Source organism: Bidens hawaiensis, unplaced genomic scaffold, assembly GCF_021521415.1.
Source record: "Bidens hawaiensis isolate Kalapana, Puna unplaced genomic scaffold, B.hawaiensis_p1.1 tig00025797_1, whole genome shotgun sequence".
Classification (NCBI taxonomy): Eukaryota; Viridiplantae; Streptophyta; class Magnoliopsida; order Asterales; family Asteraceae; genus Bidens; species Bidens hawaiensis.
Genome location: NW_027494138.1, coordinates 57,907 through 84,987, shown reverse-complemented (window position 1 = coordinate 84,987; position 27,081 = coordinate 57,907). Strand labels below are relative to the sequence as shown.

The window sequence follows — 27,081 nt, the reverse complement described above, 5'->3', positions numbered from 1 at the left end:
AGGTAGCTATAGCTTATTTGTTAATTGTTTAGGTTGCATGATAAAATTATGTGTGCCTTTACTTGATTGTTTAAATGCACTAACTATTAATGTATTACTATACTGCTGATTTCATTGACGTCTCATGAAACACAAGTACACACACACACAAGTCCAAGGCTTAGGCCTAAAACAAGTTTTCTGAAAAGCAATTTCAAGAAATTTCAAAATTCGGTGTTTCATCTTCTTAGAGACGGTTCTTAGAGACAATTTCATAGTAACTGTAAGGTGGACGTGCTTGTTTCCCAAACTCTTGACACCAAGGTTATTGAAACCTAAGGATAAGCAATGCACATATATCCAATCAGACGCTAGACCTAATTTCTTACCTGGAGAGTTCGGGAAGGGCATGAAACCTATTAAGCCAACTCGTTCCACTCCAACGTCATACGAATCGCAACTCTATGATTTCAAACGTAACCATGTCCCGTTTGTGATAAGGATATGGTTGCGCTCCTAAGGATGTCACACAAGTCATGGTGGTTCATGCGATGTGTGACTCCGACCCTCTATGTTTTAGAATGTGTTTTAGCTAAAAGCCTAACAAGTCGTGGTGATACACGAATAACCAGCTTTTTGTTCGATTTGATTACGCATCTTGATTTATACGTTTTAACTGAAAGTCTGTCAAGTCGTGGTGATACACAAATACACAACTTTCGATTTGATTTGATTTGATTACACATTTTTATTTTTATTGGAGCATACAAATTATGATGATTCATACAACGTGTGATTCCGAATACTCAATCGTTTATATTTTGGTTTTGACAAGTCATTGGGATATGTGAATAGTCGAGTTTAAATTCGCTTTCTTTATTTGTATATATTCATTATTTCTTATACTTTGAATTGTAAATTCGAAAGGTCATGATGATACATGAATAATCGAGTTTCAATTCGTTTTCTTTATTTGGATATATTCATTATTTTTTATACTTTAAATTGAAAATACGAAAGTCATGGTGATACATGAATAGTCGATTTTTCAATACTCATTTTCTCGTGTGTTTTAAATTGAGAATTCGAAAAGCCATGGTGATACATGAATAGTCGATTTCTCAATACTCGTTTTCTCGCGTGTTTTAAATTGAGAATTTGAAAAGTCATGGTGATGCATGAATTGTCGATTTCCAATACGTTTTCTTTATATAATTCCTTTTTATAGTTTTAATTGAAAATTCGAAAAGTTATGGTGGTACATAAACACTCGATTTTCAATTCGATTTCATACTTATATTAAGTTTGTACTAATTCCATGTTTTTATTTCAAAATTTGATATATTTTTTCATATGTTTATTCCAAGATTAATTAGATTATTATTGAAATGCGAAAACTCATAAGCATTTCAATTTTGATTTCAACTTTTTCTTCGTGCGATTTCATCTTTATTATTTATAAAGATTGATTCCGATTTTAGGAATCTTTTATGTAAAGTTTCTTTTGATTTTTTTATACGAATTTCATATTTACGTTCCGTGTCATGCTTCGTAGCATGCCTTCTCGCTTTCCTCGGCATTGCCTCGAAAATCAAACCACAAAACGACAACCCAAATCATCAACAATTTGACCATCGCAATCCCGACCATGACAAACCAAGATTCATTACGAACCACAACAATACATTCAAACCTCAAAGCCATACATGAGTAAATCCAAACCCAACCTGACACTTGGATACTCAAACTGATGTGTGTCTAATAACCCTAAAATAATGACCCTCGCAACTAAGCTTTAATATTAAAACGAAAATCCTAAAACCACACACAACCGGCAAGTGTACCGATCGCAAGTAGTATAGACCTAGGAAGTCCGAGTATCGAACACGTGGACAGGTAAGACGCTAACGATTACTAAACCTAGACAAGACCTACCTTAGAATAATATTTAATTGATTTTTTATTTTCACTTAATTAACTGGACTAACTGGACTAACTAACAAAACTTACCAAAAATAGAAAACTTAACGGGGAACTAACTGTGTTAACTTAGGATGGAGAAAAACGTCTACCTAGGTCTGAATCAAATTGTATGCCTAACAAGTTAATGGATTGAAAGACTTCAAGACACCGGTCCCTAAATATGACAAGACTAAGGATCGCTCGGGCTCACTAGATCACCTCTCGGTCTCACTCAACAAGCCTAAACTACTCAAAATCGCCTAAAACGACCAAACCGGGAAACAATTGCTAACGTGTTCTAATGCTAGATCACCTCTCGGTCTCACCAACACTCGACCCTAATTGCAATGAATACTACACAACCAAGGATAGAGGAACAATTCAACTTAAACTAAAATAGATCAACTAGTCACTCAAAACACCTAAACCTGACAAGAAACGAACTAGCTCTCGCGCAATCCTTATTCTACCATGCAAAGGTAATGAGACGACCCTACTTCTTATCACCTCTCGGTCTCAAAGAAGGTGTCTAACCGCTGCACTTAATCTAACAAATCATACAACAAAACCCTACGGTGGTACCTACCGCAAACAAACCCTAAACACAAAGTCTAGAATCAAACAGTGCACCGATCAATCAATACAAAACTAATCAACCAACACACGGGGTTTATGCAATAAATTGATATAATTTCCAGCCACTAAACACAACCTATTTCATGTCTAAATCAAACTTTACAATAGCAATTAAGGTCTATTAATCAAACAATCCATAAAACCTATCAAACACTAACAATAATCATCATTCCTAGGTAGAACTAACAAGTTTAGCCTCTCATATTATTTGGACAGCCATGAACATTTAATAAACACATCATTAAACTCATACCAATCATCATAATAATCATCCAATGATCAATACTAATCATAAACAATTCAATCTCTCAATCAAGTGCAAAACTAGTTAACAATTAAACAAGAGAATTAAAGTTGTTGAACAATGTTATGAAAGAAAGGATATTGGGTGTTCCGGGCTGCTGTTTGCTGCTGTAAAACGATGATGAATCAATCCCGAGGCTTGCACTTGCTTCCTTCTTCCTTCCCTAGCCGCTACACGATCAAACCCTAAGCCGAAAAAACGTTTTCTTCTTTTTCCTCCTTGCTGCTGCTGCGATCGCTGCTCAGCTGTGTTTCTAGGGTTTTTTAATTTTTTTTTATGTTATAATATAATAGGGTCTTGGGCCTCCATGATGCATACGGGCTGGGCCTTGAGTTGTTTACTTGAAAACGTATGCGTAAAATGCTCGTAAACTGCTCCAAAAGCTCGGTTTCTTTCTTCTTTCACCCAAAACCTACAATATGAATAAGATTATGTAAAACTTATCTAAAACGAGTTAAAACTTATCTAAAACGAGTTAAAACATATAAAATATAATATAATACGTAGATAAAACGTCCGAAAAATACGTGTGTTTTACAACACATCAAATATCCCCACACTTAAGACTTTTTCGTCCCTGAAAAAGAATACTACACAGGATCATACCCGAGTTCTACCGACAACTCTTGGTTTTATTTATTTACTATTATTATTAAATAAGTGTTAGAACAAGAATACTACACAAGATCATACCCGAGTTAAATAAGTATTAGACCAAGTGACCCGTTACCCCTTCCAACTTTCACCTAATAAGCTAGATCAGGTCGATTGCCGGTATTGCTGTCCACTTTAAACCCATGCCCCTAATACTTACCGAGGCAAATAAGGCGTGACAATTATATTAATTTGTATGACTAAGTGGAACCCACACCTAAAAGCCCTGCTGCCACTTCACCAATTCCATTATGGTTTTACCGGGCCGAGCCACCCCAACTTGACTTAAACCTTTTGCCACATGATTAAACATTTCGACTCATATACAAACTATAAACTCTAGCTCTCTTTTAAGTGCCACGCAATTACAAATGCATCTCTTTCTTTTATTTTTTTTTCTTTTTCTGCCTTTTGGCTTTTTACAATTTTTTTTCCAATAATCATATTACATGGCTTTGCATGAACAGAAACAAATACAAAAGATAAAACAACTAATATATACAGACGATCATGTGACTCGAGGCTTGAGTATGACCCGGCTTTTCATTCCAGTCCTGTCACGAGCTTAGTTAAACAAACAAAACCCCTAAGATGTTTCCCACTAAAGTCGGGCCATTTAAGAGGTTCAATTAGGTGAACAACCAAACCGCCCTTTCATTCTCAAAGGCTGAGCCTACCGACACACGATTACTGAATCTAAACTGTTTGGTTACCATACATTACCTGCGGGTCTAATGGGCACTGTTCTTATTTATTATATATATATATTTTGAAAACACCAAGAAGTTATAAAGTAACCACTACTCGGTAATAATATCATTTCCTGTTTAACGTAGAAAAAACAAATTTCAAGGGACTATTTTTTCAATTTTTTTTATTTTTTTTATTTTTTTAGTTGACCCTCGAGAGGGTCTGTGAGCGAATCTTATCGTTCTAAGTTTTGTGCAGCTATACATGGACAGGTAGATCAAGATCAAGTCTGCTTGTAGTTGCAGATATTAAAGCACTTAAAAGAAAATGAGAACGTGAAAGTTGGTGGTTGAACTTAAAAAGGAACTGATTGAATCTGAAGACAAGGAAAGAAACCAGTCGGCTCAAGAAAGTCAACAAAAGAAAATTAGATGTCGAGCCTCCCGCATCTGATGTTTCTAAAATTTGCTGTTGCCGATCATTACCAGAAATAAAATGAAAATTCAAGTCTACAAGACTAGAAAATAAAGAATTGTTCAAGATCCAATCTGGTTCAAGATCCTGAATCAAGACAAGTACTAAGTTTCAAGAAATAAAGACAAAGCAAAGAACTTGACGAAGGTTCCTCGACATACTCAATCCTAGAGGGAGATTATAGGGGCCAATATTCTATATTGTTTTTAGGATTGTATATGTCGTTTTAGTTTGCTTTTAGTCGGTGTATTACGTACTCGGTACGTTTATTTTGTACGTTTATTTTGTAAGTTTTGGAGAAATGAGGACCCTATAAAAGGTCACCTACCCATTTCTCCACACCAACTCTTCACTACTTCAAGAAAATAAAGTTTCTCTCTCTCCAAAACCTCTCCTCTCATTTTCTCTCTTTTGTAATAACAAACTAAGATACGAGATCCGAGTGTCGTTGGTGATTTCCGCTAACCAACAACACGGATTGATCCGAGTCAAGTCTTGAGATCTATCTAGAGGACCTGCAAGTGGTATCAGAGCTTTCGGCTTGACTTTTTGTGGTTTTCGGGTCAAACTTTTGGGTTTTGATCTTAGTTTTTGTTGGATTTGAAGTTGATTTCGTGTTACTCGTCTCTTTTGAAGTCCCTTACACCTTGGAAATACACGAGAATCACCAAATCTAAGTTTTTAGTGTTTTAAGTTTTTGTGTCCGAGCTCAGATTCGACTTAAAAACTCAGATCTAGGCCGATTTATTGATTTTTATACTAAAGTCTTTTTGACTTTTTGGAAGTTTGGGTGCAATATTTTCAAAAAAAAAATCGCATCGGGTACTGTAGCAGTCGCTTCCGAGGTACTGTAGCAATCGCTTCGCACCGAGGTACTGTAGCAAATCGTTTCGCTTCGCATGGGGGGGGGTACTGTAGCAATCACTTCGCATCGCACGGTACTATAGCAATCGCTTCGCATCGGTGGGGTACTGTAGCAACTCATGCGAAACACTGTAGCGGCTCGGTACTTTAGCAACTCATCGTGAAACACTGTAGAGACTCGACACTGTAGCGACTCGGCACTGTAGCAACTCAGTACTGTAACAAAATAAAACCAAAAAAAACAACTTAAAATTTTTTTCTCTTTCAAAAAAAATATATATATATCTAATCAAGTTAAAAAAAAGAAAAGAAAAAAGGTCTTACGAACCTAAGCTTGGAGGAAATCTGGATATGGGAGAAAGCCGAAAGGAAATATTAAAAAGAGAATTCGACTCGTTTACACATATTAAAGGAGAATCGGTTTCCTCTCTCATCAACAGATTTGAGTCACTCGTCACTAAAATGAGAAGTGTCGGTATCATTAATGGTTTGTTTCAGATCAACATGAAGCTGTTGAATTCACTGCCTTATACATGGAGCATTAATGTGGTTACCATCAAAAGAACCACAAACATGTATACCATGACACTCTCAGAGTTGGCTTCTACCATCAAGTCTTTTGAAATAATGGAAGATAAGCTCCTAATGAACAATCAGTCCAAAGAAAATAAAGTTGGGACAAGTAATAAAGTTTGGACAAGTGCTGCCGGTAAAAGCAGTCACGTATATCCTATCATTCCCGACACATCACCAATCGATGAGGTAAATCACAATCTGTGCACTCAAGCTTGCATAAATAAGGTTACATATTATAGATATCTTCAGGACAAAGTTTTGAAAGAAAATGCAAAATTTCGTCAATTAAATGCTGAATATGTAAAGGCTGACAAGATCTACGTTGAAAAGATTAAAACTCATCACGATGATGTAGCAAATCTTAAACTTAAAATTTTTCGAGAAGAGCATAATGTCATTTATTATAAAGACATAATTAATAATTTAAAAGAAGAGATTGAGAAATTAAAACTTGAAGTTTCTGATAAGAAAGAAAAAGAAAAACAAGTTGAAAGATTTGAAGCATCATCTGAGAAATTAGATGATCTTATTGGAGCCCAGAGAAGTACTAAAGTTAAAGCGGGGCTGGGGTATGATTACACTGCCGTACCACCACCATTCAATGATAACTACACCAGCTTGCCCCACTTTAGCTATAATACTTTTCCAGATGAAGAAATGGAATACGGGGTTGGTAGAATACCAACGCCTGTGAAATTTGTTCCTGCTGCCTCTCAAACTGCTGCTCCAGTCCCATCATCTGATAAATCTGACATCAATGTGTCTTGTGTAGCAGCTGGTGATGTAAATGGTGGTGAATGTGGGACGGTTCACCTGGGTTGTAAGCTAAAAAGAAAGTTAGAACCATGTTTTGAATCATGTGTGGATCTAACCAAAACTATTAACAATCCAGTTTGTAATAAAGTTTGTGAATCCATGTTGGGAAGTTTAAAGTCAGGGTCAAATTATGTATTTTGTAAAAATTCAAGTGATGATAGTTGTACAAACGTTTGCAATGAAAATGAATGTTCTTCTTCTGACTCAGATTATGAAACCGTTTGTGATGAAATTTTTGTTGAAAAATGTGTCAACGAAAGTAGGCCTGTTGAGGTGAACATATCAAGTTGTTCATCATAAAGTTGTGAGACTGAGGATAATTCAAGTAAAAGCAAAGTTTTTGAAAATGAAAAGACAAGTACTTCGTGTAAATATGTTCCACCAAATAAACGATCATTTTCTCAAACAACCAATCAATTTAGAAATTCTCAGCCATACTACTTCTGTGACAACAACTACTACGGTCATTATCAACAAAATTTTGTTGATCCATATTACACAAATGAGTTTTATAATCATGTTCCTTTCCAAGGATCACCTTTCCCACCACACCAACCACATTATGGTTCAGATGAGTTCTTTGGCACTCCTAGGAGAAAGTGTTGTTTTGTGTGTGGTCACTTTTCTCACCTTGCAAGACATTGCAAGCACTGGTTCAAGCAATAGCTTGATATTCAAAGGCGGCTTAGTCATCCCCAAAAGGAGCTTTTGTTAGCCCTAATTCAAGGACTGATCAAGCTGATAGTGAACCCAGTGAAATGGATGTGAGATCCAAAGTTAATAAAGTAAAATACAAAAAGAAACCCTTTTGGAAATCCAAAAAGGATAAAATCAAAAGGGATCCTAAGACTGTAAAGTCTGAGGATTCACCAAAAACAGTTTCAAAATCAAGAAAGAAAAGTCCAAAATTTTCAAAACCAAGGAACAAGTTTTTACTTGGATTCCTCAGGACTATTCTTCATCAAGTGAGGATCCAACAAGAAATAAATGGTTTTCAGGAAATAAAATCAAGTTTGGTCGATTTACGGTTGACCTTCCCGAGACAAAAGTATCCCGGGAACCCATGTCTATTTGAACGTTTAGTGCATGCAGGGTCAATCAAGGAGGACTATCAATAGTATTAGGTACTTAGTGATTGGCACCCGCATATGATGGGAGACGAACTCTTGCTATTTGATGCTAAACCATTTGATGGAGGATTCGAGTCTTTCATAAGCGACATGGGAGGACAAACTTCATGGAAGGGAAGCCTTGTTTAAATGGTTCAACAACAACTTTCAAGCGTTTCTCAACTAACCTCGTCCAACTACTTCTCTCAAGTGATGGATCCAGCATCAGCTGTTAGATCTCGGTTTTGAATCTCTTCAACTTTGTCATACAATGTGATAATGCTTGCTTAAGATAGTCCATCTGACAACAACTTTGCTGACCTTTTCACTAAAGCATCGATCATGCCAGATTTGAATTTCTGGTCGAATCGCTCGGCATGATCAATTTTGATTCAAACAACCTATCTATCTTTTTGTATATAAAATTGTAAATATTTTTCAAATATGTCACAATTTTAGAGGGAGAAAATAAGTTAAGTTTAGCTCACTAAAAAGATTTTCAATTCATCTTAAGAAAAACAAAAACAAATCATTTGATTTACCAAAAATATTTTATATTACTTTTAAGAAAATCTAAAAGGAGTTGTCCCGTTTAGAGGGAGCTCCTACTTAGAGGGAGTCGGATAATTAAAATTTTCAAATTTTGAGAAATTGATCCGACCACTGGAAAATGATAGTACATTGATATGCAATTATCCTAACGCATGAAAAGAGTAGATCAAAAGTCTACAAGATCACTCACAGATGTGTAGATAGGCTTGACAAACAAGTAAGTGTCGGGTGATATAAACCTAAATTCTTACCGGTACTAGTGGATATACGAGTATGAAGCAGTTGCATGATTCCGTGAAGTCATATTAATGAAGGCAGAAATGTAATTATACATGTCATACCCAAGCCTCTATTTACCTGATCACAGTTGTCTTATGAAATAAGTGTCAATTTTAATTTTTATTTGAGTCAAGAAAAGCCTCATAGAAAGGCAAGAAAAAGGACCAAGTATTAAGTGTACAATGTACAAATTGTCAAGTATGTTAATAGAGTACTGTGATCAACTAAGAAAGGTTTAAGTCAAGTTGAGGTCATATGTCAACACAAAGTAAGCCCGAGATATGATGGAATCAGTAACATGTCTGATTAAGTGGGGACCACATAAGCACCGTGCCTAATTGTACTTTAAACGTATCACTTTGGCATCAAAACACTTGTTAAGTTAAACAAATGGACGATATCTACAGTCGGTGATGAAATTGTGACATAATAATATCAAAATGGAAACGCGATCAAGGGCTTTGCAAATCAATATGATTCCATGTTGTGATTTTTCTCACAAAAATATTAAAATCGTTAGAAAATTCTGTAAATATTATTGATATACAATATTAATTTCATCTTTACTCCTATCTTTTATTGTTTATTTTGATTTTGTTTTATTTATGTTTCAACTTCAAAACATTATGTATATATTTTCACTATTTTAAAATATATGAAAATGCTAAAAAGATTTTAAGTTTTTATTATGTTCGTACATATTTTATTAAACCTTGTTTTATTCAAAATAATGTGTTTTGTTGTCAAGGTCGTTCATGCAAAGTTCGTTGGAAATCTGGGACTTAAACAAATCATTTACAAGTTGAGGGATTGAAAGTGGGAGGGGCTATGAACGATTTCTTCTTGACCCTCGAGAGGGTCTGTGAGCGAATCTTATCGTTCTAAGTTTTGTGCAGCTATACATGAACAGGTAGATCAAGATCAAGTCTGCTTGGAGTTGCAGATATTAAAGCACTTAAAAGAAAATGAGAACGTGAAAGTTGGTGGTTGAACTTAAAAAGGAACTGATTGAATCTGAAGACAAGGAAAGAAACAAGTCGGCTCAAGAAAGTCAACAAAAGAAAATTAGATGTCGAGCCTCCCGCATCTGATGTTTCTAAAATTTGCTGTTGCCGATCATTACCAGAAATAAGATGGAAATTCAAGTCTACAAGACTAGAAAATAAAGAATTGTTCAAGATCCAATCTGGTTCAAGATCCTGAATCAAGACAAGTACTAAGTTTCAAGAAATAAAGACAAAGCAAAGAACTTGACGAAGGTTCCTCGACATACTCACTCCTAGAGGGAGATTGTAGGGGCCAATATTCTATATTGTTTTTAGGATTGTATATGTCGTTTTAGTTTGCTTTTAGTCGGTGTAGTACGTACTCGGTACATTTATTTTGTACGTTTATTTTGTAAGTTTTGGAGAAATGGGGACCCTATAAAAGGTCGCCTACCCATTTCTCCACACCAACTCTTCACTACTTCAAGAAAATAAAGTTTCTCTCTCTCCAAAACCTCTCCTCTCATTTTCTCTCTTTTGTAATAACAAACTAAGATCCGAGATCCGAGTGTCGTTGGTGATTTCCGCTAACCAACAACACGGATTGATCCGAGTTAAGTCTTGAGATCTATCTAAAGGACCTACATGACAATTTAGGGGCTATTTTGTAGCCTCTTAATGGTCACTAAGAAACTACCTTTTAACGGTTCATAGTCTTTTAATAGTTAAGAGGCTTAGGACAAATCACATGAACAAAAACATTACTTAAGTTATAAAATAAAAAAAAACATAAGTTATTTTTATATGAATCTCATTCCTATCCCACACATCTCTCTCCATGTGCTAAAAATTTATCAATTCAGCTGCCCTTTTCCATACCTACTAACACTTGTAATCTATGATACTAGAGTCGTTTTATAAGTTTGTGTTTTTTTTCAGGAGATGATGGTAAACAATATAAGTTGGTACTGCTGCTCTTAAGAAGATGTATAATTTGAGGGTTGCACTGAAGAAAAGGAAAATTTGAGGGCTAATTAAAGATGGCATGGTTGACCTTATTATATAGGTATAGGATAGGATAGTTGCTCAACTTTCTTGTGTGAAATCGTCCCCACAGCATCTGCCCGCTGCCGTCCTTGGCCTACCAGGTCTTAGCAGTGTTCTATTTCTTTTTTTCTTTTTTTTTTTTCAAATTGACTAAAAAGCTGTCAATTTATTAATTAAATAAATCATTATTAAGATCATCCGGGAACTCATAACAGTGTTAAACTGGCTAATTATCTAATTAGTATAAACCAGAATTTTGATGTCACAAAATATGTTAATTTTGTTTTTGTATATATTGTAATGGTTTTGTCTCCTTATATAACCCTTGGTGTTGATTGGATGGTTGTGTCGATAAGGTTAAGTCTCTTTGGAAACCAAGTTCAAATCTTTGATGTTGCAAATATTGGGTGTCTCCATTTAGTTTTTTTCTTAAGATTGTTTTTATGTTTTTTTTTTTGTATGTGAGAGGTTATCTTTCAACGTTAACTTTGGTATGGGCCAGATGGTTGTGTTGTTAAGTGACAGCGACCGAATTCAATCACCCGATTTTGTTTTAGTTTCAGTACCGTAACGAACATAATAAAAACCGACCGAATTCGAATTTTGTTTTTATCGTTTTGTTTTAGTTTCGGTACTGTAAAAAACGTGGCAGGGACCGGCCAAATTTGCGTAGACCCATCGCCTCAACGCCCATGTTTTAGTGACTGACGTCACCCCATTGCTCTACCTCGGTTTTTATATTGTTTGTCTTATTTTTTGTTTTAGTTTCTATACCATAACGCACTTCACCAAAACTGACTAAATTCGCATCGACTTACCGTCTCAAAACAGGGGACCGACAATGCTTGAGTTTTACGACCACCCAAGTTTTACCCCTGTCGTTGCGCCGGGTAATACACTAGTTGAGTATAAAGTTTCAAGCTGTTATCGTTTACATTATATACTCATATATATACCCATTTTAACAGTTAGCACATGTCATCTTGTGTAATCAATAGTTTTCGAGGAGTGTTAGGTATACCCTTTCATCTTTTTGTATTATGTAAATAAGAATCTTTTGTCTCCAACCCATCATAATATATATTAATACCAAATATTGTCTTCTTAGCAAACATTATTGTGGAATCTAATCTCTTTATCAGTTGATATTAATTTCCCCCTATATTCATAAAGACTTCATTTTCTTTGATCCTTCAATTAATCATACATTCAATGGCATCTACTTCAGCTTCATTGGTTCGAAAGAGCTTCAAGTATGATGTCTTTTTGAGTTTCACGGGCAAAGACATCCGTAAAAGCTTTGTTGATCATCTCTATCTTGCTCTTAAACAAAAAGGCATTGCTACTTACAAAGATAATGAAAAAATCCAGAAAGGGGAAAGGATCGGTGATCAACTCAGCAAATCTATTGAAGACTCGAGATTTTACATCATCATATTTTCTAAGAACTATGCATCTTCATCTTGGTGTTTAGATGAACTTGCAAAGATTATAGAGTGCCAGAAGGAAAGAGAGCATACTGCTTACCCCATCTTCTATGACGTGGAACCCACCCATGTCCGCCACCAAAGTGGTCATGTTGGGGAAGCCTTTGCAAAACACCTAGAGAAAGAGGCTGCGGGGAGATGGAAAATTGCTCTAAGAGAAGCCGCCGATCTGGCTGGATGGGAGTTAAAAACCGATGTTGATGGGTAATTCCTTCATCTCATTTGTATTGTAAAATTCCAAATAAAAATCTGTATTCGTGTTAAAAGATTGAACCTAAACATCAATACATCATTATGTTTGTTGGGAAGAACAATTGATAACAAAAAAAAAACACAGAATTTTGGTGGACAAAGAAACCGTCCTTTTCTGATTTTTATTAAAACTGAAAGTGCAATGCAAAAAACAATAAATCTAATTGCCTTATTTATAGGCTGTTAATACTTGGAGAACAAGTATCGTAATATAACTCAAACTCAAATTAAACTTATGACTCAAACTCTAATTACCAGCTATCTTAATCTAAACAGACTCTATTATAATAAAACATACTTAATAAAAGACAATTATACCCCTTCAAATTAAACCATCGATCCATAAACAAATCTGGATTAATTCTTCATTCACCCCCTTAATCCTGATTTTCTCCTCCAAGATCCACCATTCCAAGCAACTCTCTCATCTCAGCGAACTTTATTCTCGGTAAGGCTTTCGTTAAAATATCAGCCCGTTGCACTTTTCCACTGATGTGTTCCACTTTAACTTCTCCCTCTTCAATACACTCTCGAATGGAAAGGAAACGAGTACTTATATGTTTGCTCCTTTTGTGAAAAACTGGATTTTTCAACAATACGATAGCTGACACGTTATCTACTCGAAGTAGCACTTCTTCGGTTCCTGACCTGTTAACTAGCTTAACAAACCTCTCAACCATAAAGCATGTTGAGCTGCATCTGCGGCTGCCATAAACTCAGATTCACACAAGGAAAGTGCAACCCAACATTGTTTTTGTGAATACCAAGACACAATGGCTTTCCCGTAGTAGAACGCCATCGCGGTTGAACTTCTGCCATCACACTGATCAGTACCATGGCTGCTGTCACTATAGGCAGTCAATTCTTTCTTCTCAATTCTACCATAAGTTAACCCATAGTTGATAGTACTTTTCACATAGCGCAGAATCTGTTACACCAAAAGCATATGACTTTGTTTCGGTTCCTGTATAAACCGACTAGCCACACCGACTGACTAGCTCAAATCTGGTTTTGTGTGAACTACATACCTAAGACTCCCGATGAGTAGTCGGTATTCAGTCGGGTCAAAAGCTTCACCATCTTCATCTTTGGTGAGGTGTAGTCTAGCCTCCATAGGAAATTTTGCTGGATTGCAATTTGTCATTCTAGCATTCTCCAAAATCTTTCCAGCATACCCGCTTTGTTTTATCGAGATCCCATCTTTGTGTTGGTCTACCTTGATGCCGAGATAGTAGGATAGTGGTCCTAGATCACTCGTCTTGAACTCTTGTTTCATTTGAGCCTTGAACTTATCTATTATCGCTAAACTTGTCCCGGTGACTATGAAGTCATCGACATATACTCCCACTATTGTCATCGAGTTTTGTTCAGTTCTTGTGTAAATAGCTTTAGCTTGTTCATTGGGACATCTTTTGAACTTTAATCATTTAAGCTTTGCATTTAGTCATTCATTCCAAGCTCGAGGAGCTTGGCGAAGGCCATATAAAGCCTTGTATAAATGATACACTTTATCTTCTTTTCCAGGTACAATAAATCCCTCGGGTTGTTGTACGTATACTTCTTCTTTTAGCTCTCCATGCAAGAAAGCCGTCTTCACATCCATATAATGGATACTCCACTCTTCTCGGGCTGCTAAGGCAATTAAAAGTATGATGGTTTCAAGACGGGCGACCGGAGCGAACACTTCTTCAAAGTCAATGCCGGACAATTGAACATACCCTTTCGCCACCAATCTTGCCTTATATTTTATTATATTCCTGTCAGCATCACGCGTTACTTTGAAAACCCATTTTAGCCCGATTGACTTATGACCCTTTGGTAAATCAGCAAGCTTCCAAGTTCAGTTTCACTCGATTGAAGCAATCTCACTTTTCATGGTAGCTTCCCATTCTTTAATTCCAATGGCTTCTGAATGGTTTCTTGGTCCTTCATCAATTAACAGAACCTCTTCAACTGCTAGCTGCTCAATTAGGGCTGATTCGGTGTAAACAGCCCAGATCGGTTTGAACCTACGTGATGGGGTATCATCAAAACATCACAATCGGGCAGTGATGGACCACCCAAGTTGTCATCCAGGCTTGGTTCTTGGTAAATAAAATTCTGACTAGATTCATTCTTTCCACGAACTCAAGGTCTTCTATCAACAGCGGTCGGGTTTGGTGAGTCAAAATCAGTCTCATCAAACTGATCAGAATCTGAATTCTGATTTGGGCTGACATTCGAGCTTGGCATATCATCCTAATTTGGATCAGAAATTGTATTTTGGTCGTCTTCTTGCTGCCATTGGAAATTAACCCACTCTGGTTCGGATTCTAAGTCAACATCTTTCATATAATCAGCCCAATTATACCCTTTAGCCTCATCGAATTCAACATCTCTGCTTACATAGATCGATTTTGATCTGGATCATAAAGTCGATAAGCTTTGCTGCCCGGTTCTGTACCAAGATAAACAACTTGCTTGCTTCGATCATCTAACTTTTTCAGATTCACCGGAGGTGTTTTCATGTAACCCCGACACCCAAAAACGCGAAGATGATTGAGGTTTGGTGTGTAACCCTTCCAAGCCTCATATGGTGTCCTGTCCTTCAATGGTTTCGTCAAGACTCGATTTAGAATAAACACAGCATGTCTAACAGCCTCACCCCACAAATCTTGTGGTACGTTCATTGCTTTTAGCATGCTATGTGTAGTGTTTAAAATTGACCGGACACCGTTCTGTTGTGGTGTGTAAAGGGCCGAGAACATTCGTTTTATGCCGTTTTGATCACAATAGGCTGTAAATAAATTGTTCAAAAACTCTCCACCCCTATCACTCCTTAGGGTCTTCACTTTTAACTCACTTTCCCGTTCAACCTCTTCTTTAAACTTTTTAAACACATTTAAGGCATCGGTTTTAGTTTTAATAGCATACGCCCACATGAAACAGGTGTGGTCATCTACCAGCAACATGAAATACCGATTTCCACCTTGGGTCGGTGGTGAGATTGGTACACACAGATCTGTATGGATCAATTCTAGTAGTTTACTAGCTCGAAATTTGGTTTTCTTGCGAAAGGGCAAACGACTTTGCTTTCCCAACATGCACGAATTGCAAACCTTTGAAATTTTTGAAATCTTTGGTACACCACGTACCAGGTTCGAGCTAGTCATGTGATTTATTAACTGAAAATTTAAATGACCTAGCCTCGCATACCATAACCATGCTTGGTCGGTTATAGAGGATAGGAGACATACAGGCTTACCAATCTTTAAGTCTTTCTTGTATAGTCGATTCTTAGAACGCAAAACTTTCATAAGAAGACGTCCACCCTCGAACTCGTTCTCGTATAACTACAAATATTCATCAACCATTACCACCTTGCACCGGACTTCTATTAGTTGACCCAGGCTTAGGATGTTACTACGCAACTTTGGAATGTAGTAAACATCGTTGAATACGCGTTGTTCTCCATTCTTGCAATCGAAAACAATTGTTCCTTTACCTTCGATCTTTATCATGAACCCGTCCCCAAACTTCACAAGACCGTTAATGTTTGAATCAATGTCGGTGAAGTGGGTCTTGTCTCCCGTCATGTGGTTAGACGCTCCATTATCCAAATACCACGTCTAAACTGTTTTATGGTCGTTAGCATAAAGATTCGGGTGTACCTTATCTTCAGTTAAAAGGATTTTTTTCTGCTTCAGATATGGCTGAAACCATCATTAGTGTACCACCTTCCTTTGATTTGGTCAAATTCACCTGTTGTTCTTTTGGTTGGTCTTTCGGTTTCGGGCACTCCCACGCAAAGTGGATGTGTTCGCTACAGTTATAACGACGAACTTTACTTTTATCACGAGTTTGGCTGTCATCTCTCCGGTTGTTATTGACTCTTCCTCTGCCTCGTCCTCGTCCACAGCCCCAACCTATTCCACAGGAATCAGAATTCGAGGAACCTCGTCCATGCTGATTTCAATAATTATTAGAGCCTTTGTTACCATCTGTCTTTGAAAACAACAGCGTACCCTCCTGATCAGATTGGTTTCAGACCCGATCTTCAAACGCTTTCAGCCTACCGATAGCATCTTTGAAAGGCATATTATCCAAATCTTCTGATTGTTCAATTGACGCTACAATCGGGAGGTATCTAATCGGTAACGAGTTGAAAAGTTTTCTCACCTGCACTTCTGATTCAAGAGTTGAACCGAGACTTTTAAACTTTCCTTCTATTGCACTTATCTTGGCTACGAAGTCATCGATCAAGTCGTTTTCTTTCATCTTCAAAGATTCCAGTTCTGATCTCAGAACGAGTAACCAGACCTTTTGAACCCGGTCAGCGCCCAAGAAACATACTCGTATTACTTCCCAAACTTCATGAGCCCTAGCATACTTTGAAACTTGATTTAAAATATCCTCTGGCAGCGATTGGAACAACAAAGCCAAAGTGGTTTGGTTCCTTCGATCGTCTATGGTGCCTTCCGTTACTGGATCAATCGTACCTGCAAAGCCGTAAGCGCCCAAAACAGCTCGGACCACAACAGACCAAGACGTGTAGTTTGTTGTGGTTAACTTTGGACACTGTAGGTTAACATTCTGATGATTTCTACCCTACGGTTGTTGGTCGGCCATTGTCTTCGACAAATCAAAAGATTTAAACTTTACCAGATATTAAACTTGATCCTCAAGTTTGTCGGTTCTGGTTTTGATCAGTTAGACTCCCTTATTAGTTTCCGGTTCTTGATTTTGGTCGTCAGCAGCAACAATTTCCTGGTTCCAATTGGTTTGACACCCCAACTGAAATTGTCCCTTTGATCTTCTTGAGCCGAAGATTCAAGTCCCAGATCGATAATCAAACACCAAGTAAACGAATAACTTAGCGTTTATATTAATCAGACAATATAACTCAAAAACTGATTACAAACTCTCAAACACTAACTCGGTTTGACTCTTGATGAACCCTAACTTGGTTGCACCAACTTCACTTATTCTAATGTCTAACCATAATTCGGTTTATATAGACTAACCAAACTTGCTAGTCAAGACATTACCAAATATAATAAACCCTAATAATTCTTGGGCTGGGCTTTACACTTGGGCCAAACAATAATTGAGCCAACAATTGTATCCGACTCACCCAACTCACCCCTAATTTCCTACTCGAAATTGGCAGGTCTTCAACTTCACGCTTATCATCATTCTCTTGATTCTCCCAAGGCTTTTCTTGATCTCTTGCAATGTTCTTTGGGCTCCACTTAGCTTGAAGTAACACTTGCTTTGTTTGATCATTAGAAGTCTTCCCTTGGGCTTGAATCACTTTCTTGACCACGTGTTTAGTTTCTTGAACACGCTTCCTTTGAACACGCTTCCTTTGGACTTTGAATTTTGGAACTTGGATCTTTGATTGGAATCTGACTCGTACCTGGCTTGTCTTATTTCAGTCCAATACTTTGAAGATTTCTACCTGCAAAATTCTTCATTCCAATGATAGCTCGTTTACCGGGACTTGCTATCTTGAAGCTAATCTTGTACAATCGGTTCTTGGTCCTTGTCACCTTCATCAAAAACTTACCTGTATCATCTTTAATGGTTAGCAAATCATGTTTCATGTGAATCTCGCATCCACCTTCTGTTGCTTGACCAAGACTTATGATATTGAACTGTAGGCTCGGGATGTAGTAGACATCAGTCAACAGGCGCTGCTCCCCATTTTCCCTTCAATTAAAACTGGCCTTTTCCCAAATATCAATACAAGACTCATCTCCGAACTTCACCTTTCCCGTGACTTGTTCATTCATCTCATAAAAATACGCTTTATTACCCGTCATGTGATTCAATGCTCCGTTGTCGAGATACCAAACATATTTCTCCATCGACTCGGTTTCGAAACGCTTTGGAATCACCCCGTCTTCATTCAGTAAAAGCGTCTTTTGATCACCTTTTATCATAAACAAAGTTGGATCAAAATCATCTACTTTGTTCAAATTATATTCTTCCTTTTTCTTCATACGTTCCGGGCACATAGTCACAAAGTGACCAAACTCATCACAACGGTAATACTGAACTTGTGATCTATCCTTTCTTCCCCTTTGACGATCATTCGTTCTTCTTTTGTCCCTTATGACTTGACCCACGATCTTGACCACCTCGGTTTTCGCAACCATCTTGGTCATCATCATCTCGGTCTTGACCTCCGGTTCACGGCCTCTTCCACGCCCTTGTGAACTCGGCCAATCCTTACCTCGGCTACCAGATTGATCATACGACTTGCCTTTGTAAATACTTTCCAATCGATTGAAAAGTAATTGACCCTGTGAATTTGAAGCTCGTTCTCTTCCTCTTATACGTTCCTCAAATGCCTTAAGTCTTCCAATAGCATCTTCAAACATCAAACTATCAAGATCAACACTTTGCTCGATTGAGGCTACGAGTTGAAAGTACTTATCTGGAACCACATCCGATAACTTCTTCACCAAGACATCTTGCTCAAACACGTGACTAGACTCGTTGCCTTTGAAACCATACTTGTTATTTTTCTTGCAAACTCGTCAACAGTCTCGTTTTCTGCCATCTTGAGTTTCTCAAACTCACTTTTCAGAGTTAGCAGTCGAGCCTTTTGAACTCACTCAGCCCCAACATACCGTGCTTTGAAAGCCGTCCATATATCTCGGGCATTCTTATATTGAGAAATCTAAAGAAGAATATCACCATCCATCACTTGAAACAAAAACAATCTTGCCGTCTTATTCTTCTTCGCATCAATAACCGCACCCTCTTCTGGTTGAACAACTTCCCATAGGTCTTGATCATGCAATATCGCTTCCACCACAATCGCCCATGTGATATAATTAGTTCCATTCAGCTTTGGAACCTGTAACGATATCCTCCCACTCGCTTTGGGTTGGATTACCGGTCTTTTTTCGTCACCTGCCATTGACGTCGAACCCCTTTTCTCCACTTCGTTGTAACAAATACAAACAGCTCAGTCCCGAACAACTTTTCAGAGCCAAATCCGCTATCCCACAAAATAAATCAAACCTTGGTTAAAACCTAACTCGTTCAACCCGTGTAAAAAACAACCTTTAAATCAAACCTGCTCGTTCAACCCAAATAAAATACAAACTTTGAATTGAACCCGCTTGTTCAACCCAAATAAAAACCCAACAAGAATGATTAAACCTTCTTGTTTAATCAAAAACTTTGATGAACCAAGAAAATTAAATAAATAATCCACAGATTCTTTTTTCTTTTTTTTCTTTCCACATCCACACTAGGGGAAATCAATCATAGCCTTGTGTTTTTTTTTCGTAACCTATTAATTTTCAAGAATTAAATTGTTCACAAAAATCAACTCACTTTTGTAAACAACCCTTCCAGAAGCTTCAACAATTTAGCCTACCTCGTCCAATCCAACCACTAACAATTTACGATTAAACCCCAAATCACTCCGATCGTACCCAAAACGTAAAGATCGAACCAAGTTTCTTGTTCTATCGCGGATGAGAACCAAGTGACGCGATGGCGACGGCGATACTATGAACTTGGTCGTCGGTCATGGTTTCTTCCGTGCGTTGCCGGCTTGGTCTCGAGGCGGGCGGCGGCAGAGTCGATTATCGATTTCTTGAACTTGGCTCTGATACCAATTCAAGTCCCAGATCAATAATCAAACACCAATTAAACGAATAACTTTTGTTTATATTAATCAGAAAATATAACTCAAAAACTTAGTACAAACTCTCAAACCCTAACTCGGTTTGACTCTTGATGAACCCTAACTTGGTTGCACCAACTTCACTTATTCTAATGTATAACCATAACTCGGTTTATATAGACTAATCAAACTTGCTAGTCAAGACATTGCCAAATATAATAAACCCTAATAATTCTTGGGTTGGGATTTACACTTGGGCCAAACAACAATTGAGCCACAAAGATCTGATACCAATTGTTGGAAGAACAATTGATAACAAAAAAAAAAGAACACAGAATTTTGGTGGACAAAGAAATCATCCTTTTCTGATTTTTATTAAACTGAAAGTGCAATGCAAAAAACAATAAATCTAATTGCCTTATTTATAGGCTGCTAATACTTGGAGAACAAGTATCCTAATTTAACTCAAACTCAAATTAAACTTATGACTCAAACTCTAATTAAAATAGAAATTAGAGTCAATTATACCCCTTCAAATTAAACCATCAATCCATAAACAAATCTGGATTAATTCTTCAATGTCACTATGTTATTACTTCATATATGATTGTATGCTTTAGATTTTGAAATTGATCAGTTATGTGGGGTTGGGATTAATCTAATTAAAACTTCTTTTTCACACAGACATGAAGCACAATTCATCCAAAAAATTGTTATAAACATCTCAAAAAAACTACAATTCATCAAAAAAAGTGTTGATGAGAAGTTAATAGGCATGGAGACCCGAGTAAAGAATGTAGTTTCATCTTTAGAAATTGATTCCGCTGATGTCCGGATGATAGGTATCAAGGGGATGGGAGGTGGTGGAAAGACCACTCTGGCCCGGGCTGTTTTTGATCACATATTCATTAAGTTTGATGGTGTAAGCTTTGTTGAGAATGTGAGAGAAGTTTCAAAAGGCTCTTCATCTGGTTTGAAGGAATTGCAAAAACAAGTCCTTTCAGATGTGTTAATGGATCAAAGCATTATTGTTACAAGTGTGTCTGACGGGAAAGATAAGATGAGATGGATGATGGGTGGTAGAAGAGTTCTTGTTGTTCTAGATGATGTGGATGATACAGAGCAGCTTGAGGCATTAGCGGGTTCACTTAATTGGTTTACGCCAGGAAGCAGAATCATCATCACAACAAGAGATGAGCAAGTGCTACCACTTGAGGTTCAAAATGACCATATTCATGATCTCAGTCTGTTATCAGATGAGGAAGCAATTTGCCTTTTGAGTAGATATGCTTTTGGGAGAGAGATTCCAATTCAAGGGTATGGAGAGCTATCAAGAAAAGTTATACGTTATGCTGCTGGTGTTCCCTTAATAATTAAAGTTTTGGGTTCAAGTCTTTGTCGTAAAACCGAGCGCCAATGGGATGATGAAATCGAAAAACTAAAAACAATTCCGATGATGAAAGTCTTGGAAAAACTTGAACTAAGCTATAATGGTCTAGAGGAAGATGAACAACGAATATTCCTTGACGTTGCATGCATACTAAAAGGTGAACGTAAAGAAGAAGCAATAAGAATACTCGAAAGTTGTGGACATCATGCTCATATGGGTTTGGAGGTTCTTGAGCGGAAATCTTTAATTAGTATTTCGGATTCTTATTGTTTGCACTTGCATGACCGTATAGAAGAAATGGGGAAAAATATTGTCCGCCGTGGGATGCATGAAAAGCCTGAGAGACATAGTCGATTATGGGTTACAAAGGAAATTGAAGATATACTGAACAAGGACTTGGTAAGGTCATGTTTATTTGTAAGGTGCAAACAACACATCTTTATTTGTTATGGCAGCAATTTCATGTCAACTTTTTATTTAGGAAAATTGGTTTTAAATAATCCCAATTAAGTCCTATTGACAAATAACAGTCTCAACTGCACTATTGGTTGGATGGTGGTGGTCCCAACTAGGTGCATTTTTTTATCAACGGTCAGCAACTAACGGATGGTTAAGTTTGTTAGTCACACACCGTTGGTAAAAATGCACATTTAGTTGGGACCACCACCTGTCAATAGTAAAGTCGGGACTGTTATTTGTCAATAGGGCATAGTTGGAATTATTCAACCAATTTTCATTTTATTTACAGGGTAGTGAAGCAACACGAAGTATAAAACTGGAGCATTCGGATCTCCATCCAGCTACTATTATGAAAGGTCTTAGAAATATGACGGGCCTTATATTTCTTTATATTGATGGTGAATATTGCGAAAGGAAAACTAATGAAGTTGGCGAATACTTACCAAACACTTTACGGTCACTACATTGGCCTGGATACCCTTTTTGGTGTTTACCTAAAACATTTGAGGCAAGTATGCTTGTTTACCTTGAAATGCCTCGGAGCAACATTTCTCAACTCTGGGAAGGGGAGGATAGGAAGGTAGAATAATGGTTGGTTGGTTATTTCAAATTATGTTTTGTTTTTCTAGGTATTGTCGTTTCCCTCATAATTCATTTTTTTTTTCTTGTCATAGGATCTTGATAAGCTGAGATTCCCATTTTGTTGTTTACCTGTAACATTTAACCTTGAAACGGTTTGGAGCAATATCTCTCAACCAGTGGAAAAGAAAGAACAAAAGGTAGAATAATAGTTGATTGGTTTTTAACTTGTTTGCATGATGCGTTATTATGCTATATTTTTCATTTCCAGTAACATTCATCATTTTTTATGATAGGTTCTTAATAAGCTGAGATTCCTAGACCTCAAATTTTCTAAGTTGAGAACCTTTGTGTAAGGCCCCGGTAGCCCTACTTTAGCGTCGGATTTACTCATAAACACAGTCCTTCAAAATCAGAGTTTATTAAAACTTTTCGCGGAATATAAAACATCAATCATTTGTTACAAAACATTAAATCCTTTCTTTGATACCATAACACAAAACTTATATTCAAAACATCTTTACTTCTTTCTTCAGATGCCAGCCGTTCAATCCATGCCATGCATCATCCTCTTGCTAGCTCTGTAATGGACTCACCTGCGTGCATACTAAAAGTCAGCTACGCTGAGTGAGTTCTAGTTAATCAGGCAACATACAATCTATTCTCATATATTACTTCCCGTATCCGAAGACACATATTACTACCTTAACCTTGTATAAATATCCATAGGAGGATCGTCACGTAATATCTATTAAAAGAACCATTACCACTACCCTACCATATATATATACTTTCCATAGGAGGAACACTATATTATCCATAGAAGGAGCACTCTACTATCCATAAAAGGAACACTATACCTTCCATAAAAGGAACACTATACTTTATTATTTAATATCCATGTAAGGAGCTAGTCACTTCCCTTGACGATACGTGCAATATCCGAAGATCGTTCACGTACCATCAAGCAATCATTCATATATTTCACATTATCCATATAAGGCATACACATGAAATTATATCCTTTCGTTCATACTTTCTTACTTTCTTTAGTATTATCTTACTTTCATATCTTACGTTATAAAGAGCATTACGCCCTACATTCCTCGAGTATTACTAGGGCTCGGTACCCTCTTCGTAACCATACAACCATACGTTATCATTTCTTTCTTCTATTATCTCTATCATGTTCATACACATAAACATACATAACATACTTACCTTATTCTTAGCGCTGCAACCTAACAGTACGTGCAATATCCGAAGATCGTTCACGTACCATCAAGCAATCATTCATATATTTCACATTATCCATATAAGGCATACACTTATCTCTTAGGATAAGTGTATTGACAAACATATTGAGCATGCACACAGCCCCGAAAACGTAACACATAAATGGGGCTAGAAACTCACCTGAATTCTGCTTCTTTTTCTGATAGCTGTAAATCCCTTCTCTATCTGAGCTCGGCTGACTGAACAAGTTACACGTATCAATACTCGTCTGATCTAATCTGGTGGCCTAGTATTAACTTACTTTAACTTATCGCTTTATAATTTATTTTCTAATCAAACTTGGGTTTAGGCGAAGTTAACCCTCGGGCGAACTTAGCTCTAGGCGAAGTTAACCTTAGGCGAACTTAGTTGTAGGCGAAGTTACCAGCTAGGCGAACTTAGCTTTACAGCGAAGTTGCCATCAGGCGAACTTGGCTTCAGGCGAAGTTATCATCAGGCGAACTTGGCCTCAGGCGAAGTTACCAGTTAGGCGAACTTAACTTTACAGCGAAGTTGCCATCAGGCGAACTTAGCTTGCAGGCGAAGTTCATCAGGCGAACTTAGCTTGCAGGCGAAGTTCATCGCGTTGAAGGCGAAGTTGCCCAGATGAAGGCGAAGTTGCCCAGACAGCCGCTGTTCGGCTTCTTTCCAGCATTTTGAGCGATTTTAACACCCTTTCTATGGTTCAATATCACCCACTACGCTTCCCGACCATTTTCGGTCGCTTATACACTAAAAAGCTTGGATCTTTAAACTTCAAAGATCAAGAATCATACCTTTTTGGGCTTGTTTGGATCTCGTTTACTTGCTAGTACACTAATCGCTCTCTCTCGGACCTGCCCGACTCTTCCCTTGACTCGGCCCGGTTCCGGCGAAGTTAGTGTGTGGTGTGTGTGTTAGGGAGTTTGGTGAAAAATGAAAGGTATTTTGGGTTTAGGGGATATTTATATCCCTGAAATCCCATGGACCTAAGGCCCATTCTCATTTAACCCATCTCTATTAATCCAAATCCATAACCCACGTCCAATACCCAACGCTAACCCGACCCATACCAACTCCTATTCTATTATCTATTTCCAGATAACCCGAGTAAACTTTCCCTCTATTATTAAGTAATATAATTAATATTATCTTGAAATTTCGGGATGTTACACTTTGACCTTGGTCTGACTCCAAATATCAAGAGCTTAGATCTTGGAGGATGTAATGACTTTGTAGAACTTAAAATGCCCATTGAATGCCCAATGCTCAAATTCCTCAACCTCAGTGGCTCTAAGGTGAACAACCTTAACCTCGGGCGGACTCCACATCTTGAGAGGTTAGATCTTAATCAATGTTATTGTCTTGAAGAAATCGAGGCTCCAGTGGGATGTCTAAAAAAGCTTGTCTTCTTAAACTTAAGTGGTTGCTCGAGGTTTGACAATTTCAAGGTTAATAAGCAGTATGACTTATCTGCTGGTGATTCTTTAGCTAAGTTACAATTGGTTGCAAAGTCCCTAGATACATGCCCACTGCATCAGGACAGTAGACAGCCAAAGTTTCAGTTTAAATGATTTTATGATGAACCTCTATCATCATCGAGTGGGAATCTTGAGAAGCTTATTTCTTTTGGTCTATGTGCTTGTACAGACCTCGAGTCTTTTTCAGAAAGCATTTGTGGCTTACAACGTTTAAGAGTGCTTAAACTTGAAGGCGATATTCTACGGGCGCCCAAGGATTTCTACCAGTTAGAAAGTCTAGAGGAGCTAAGTTTGTCGATCAAAGAGATTAAGAATATTCCCGGTAGCATTTGTATTTTGAAGCATCTGAAATCTCTTAAACTTAAATCTTGTTGGGATCTGGAGCAGTTACCCATGGATCTTGGTAGATTAGGGTGTTTGCAGGAGTTGCACCTAATAGATTGTATATCCTTACGAGATATTCCGGACAGCATATGCAACATTGATGGTTTAGAATATTTGCATCTCCCCTACTGTAGTCTAGTTGAGAAACTGCCCGATCAGCTTGGACATTTAAAACGTTTAAAAGAGTTGAATATAGAAGGCGCAGGTGTAAGTAATCTTCCGAAGAGCATTTCTCGAGTGAAATGTCTATGTATTATATGGTCTAGGGTGCTTCTTGAGTCGCACGGTTTTACGTCCTTGAAAAATCTTTCAAAATACACAGCCTCCTGCTATGTATCATGAGCTCTCACAACATGAATTTCCTCCAAGTAAGTGATGATTTCGAGTGTCATGACATGTATGTTGTTAATTCTTTATGTTAATCGTGTTTTTTTGACTTTAGTTGGTGTAATGTTGATGGAATTAGGCATTTAATGTTCTAGCAATTATCATAGCTCTTTAAATTCTTTCAGACAATTGATATTGAAGCACAAGCATATGAAGGTTATTTCACCTTACAAACATGGTCCCACTTTTTAAGAAACTTAAGTAAATACATACATCAAAATACGGTAACATATATTTGCACACAATTTTGTGATGATAAATGGAAATAAAGGCAGATATGCAAAATAATTTGTACTCCATGGCTATGAATGGCTATAGAGGTAAAAACTTGTTTGACATGTATACTAACATGTAATTATGGATTAGCAAATGGTGCTGTTGAGCGAATCAGTACCGAACCAGGTATCGTCGGTACCGATTTGGTACCAACTAAGGTTTCGAGATCAGTGTGACACTGGTAACGATAAGGTTAAGTTCGATACTGGTGTTTACCGAACTTTGCTTTCGCCGGTATCGAACTAGGCTTTTTGATAAGGTGTCGGTACCAAGTTTTTGGGAATTTAGGAGCGATACCAGTATGATACCGAGCTCATCCCTACATATAAGTACCCCGGAAAAAAATGTCAAAATATCGATCCATTTGACCAAGCACTGTTACTACTTACTATCTTGTTTCAAAAAGTGCATGAATAACACGGCGACCCACCTATTTAAAATCGTAGTCCGTCCGGATTTTATAACAACCAAGGAAAGTCATGTGTCCATATCTAGTCAGGTCGCCTTGATATTTTGATGAAATGTTCCCAGCGACCCACCATGTGATATTTTGATAAAATGGTCCTAGCGGCCCGCC

The 27,081-nt window shown here is 37.4% G+C and overlaps 1 pseudogene; it reads left to right on the top strand.

Annotated features, from left to right (window-relative positions):
- The first annotated feature begins 12,140 nt into the window (after nt 1-12,140).
- LOC143572290 (TMV resistance protein N-like) lies at nt 12,141-26,183 on the top strand (annotated as a pseudogene).
- Nucleotides 26,184-27,081: the final 898 nt, after the last annotated feature.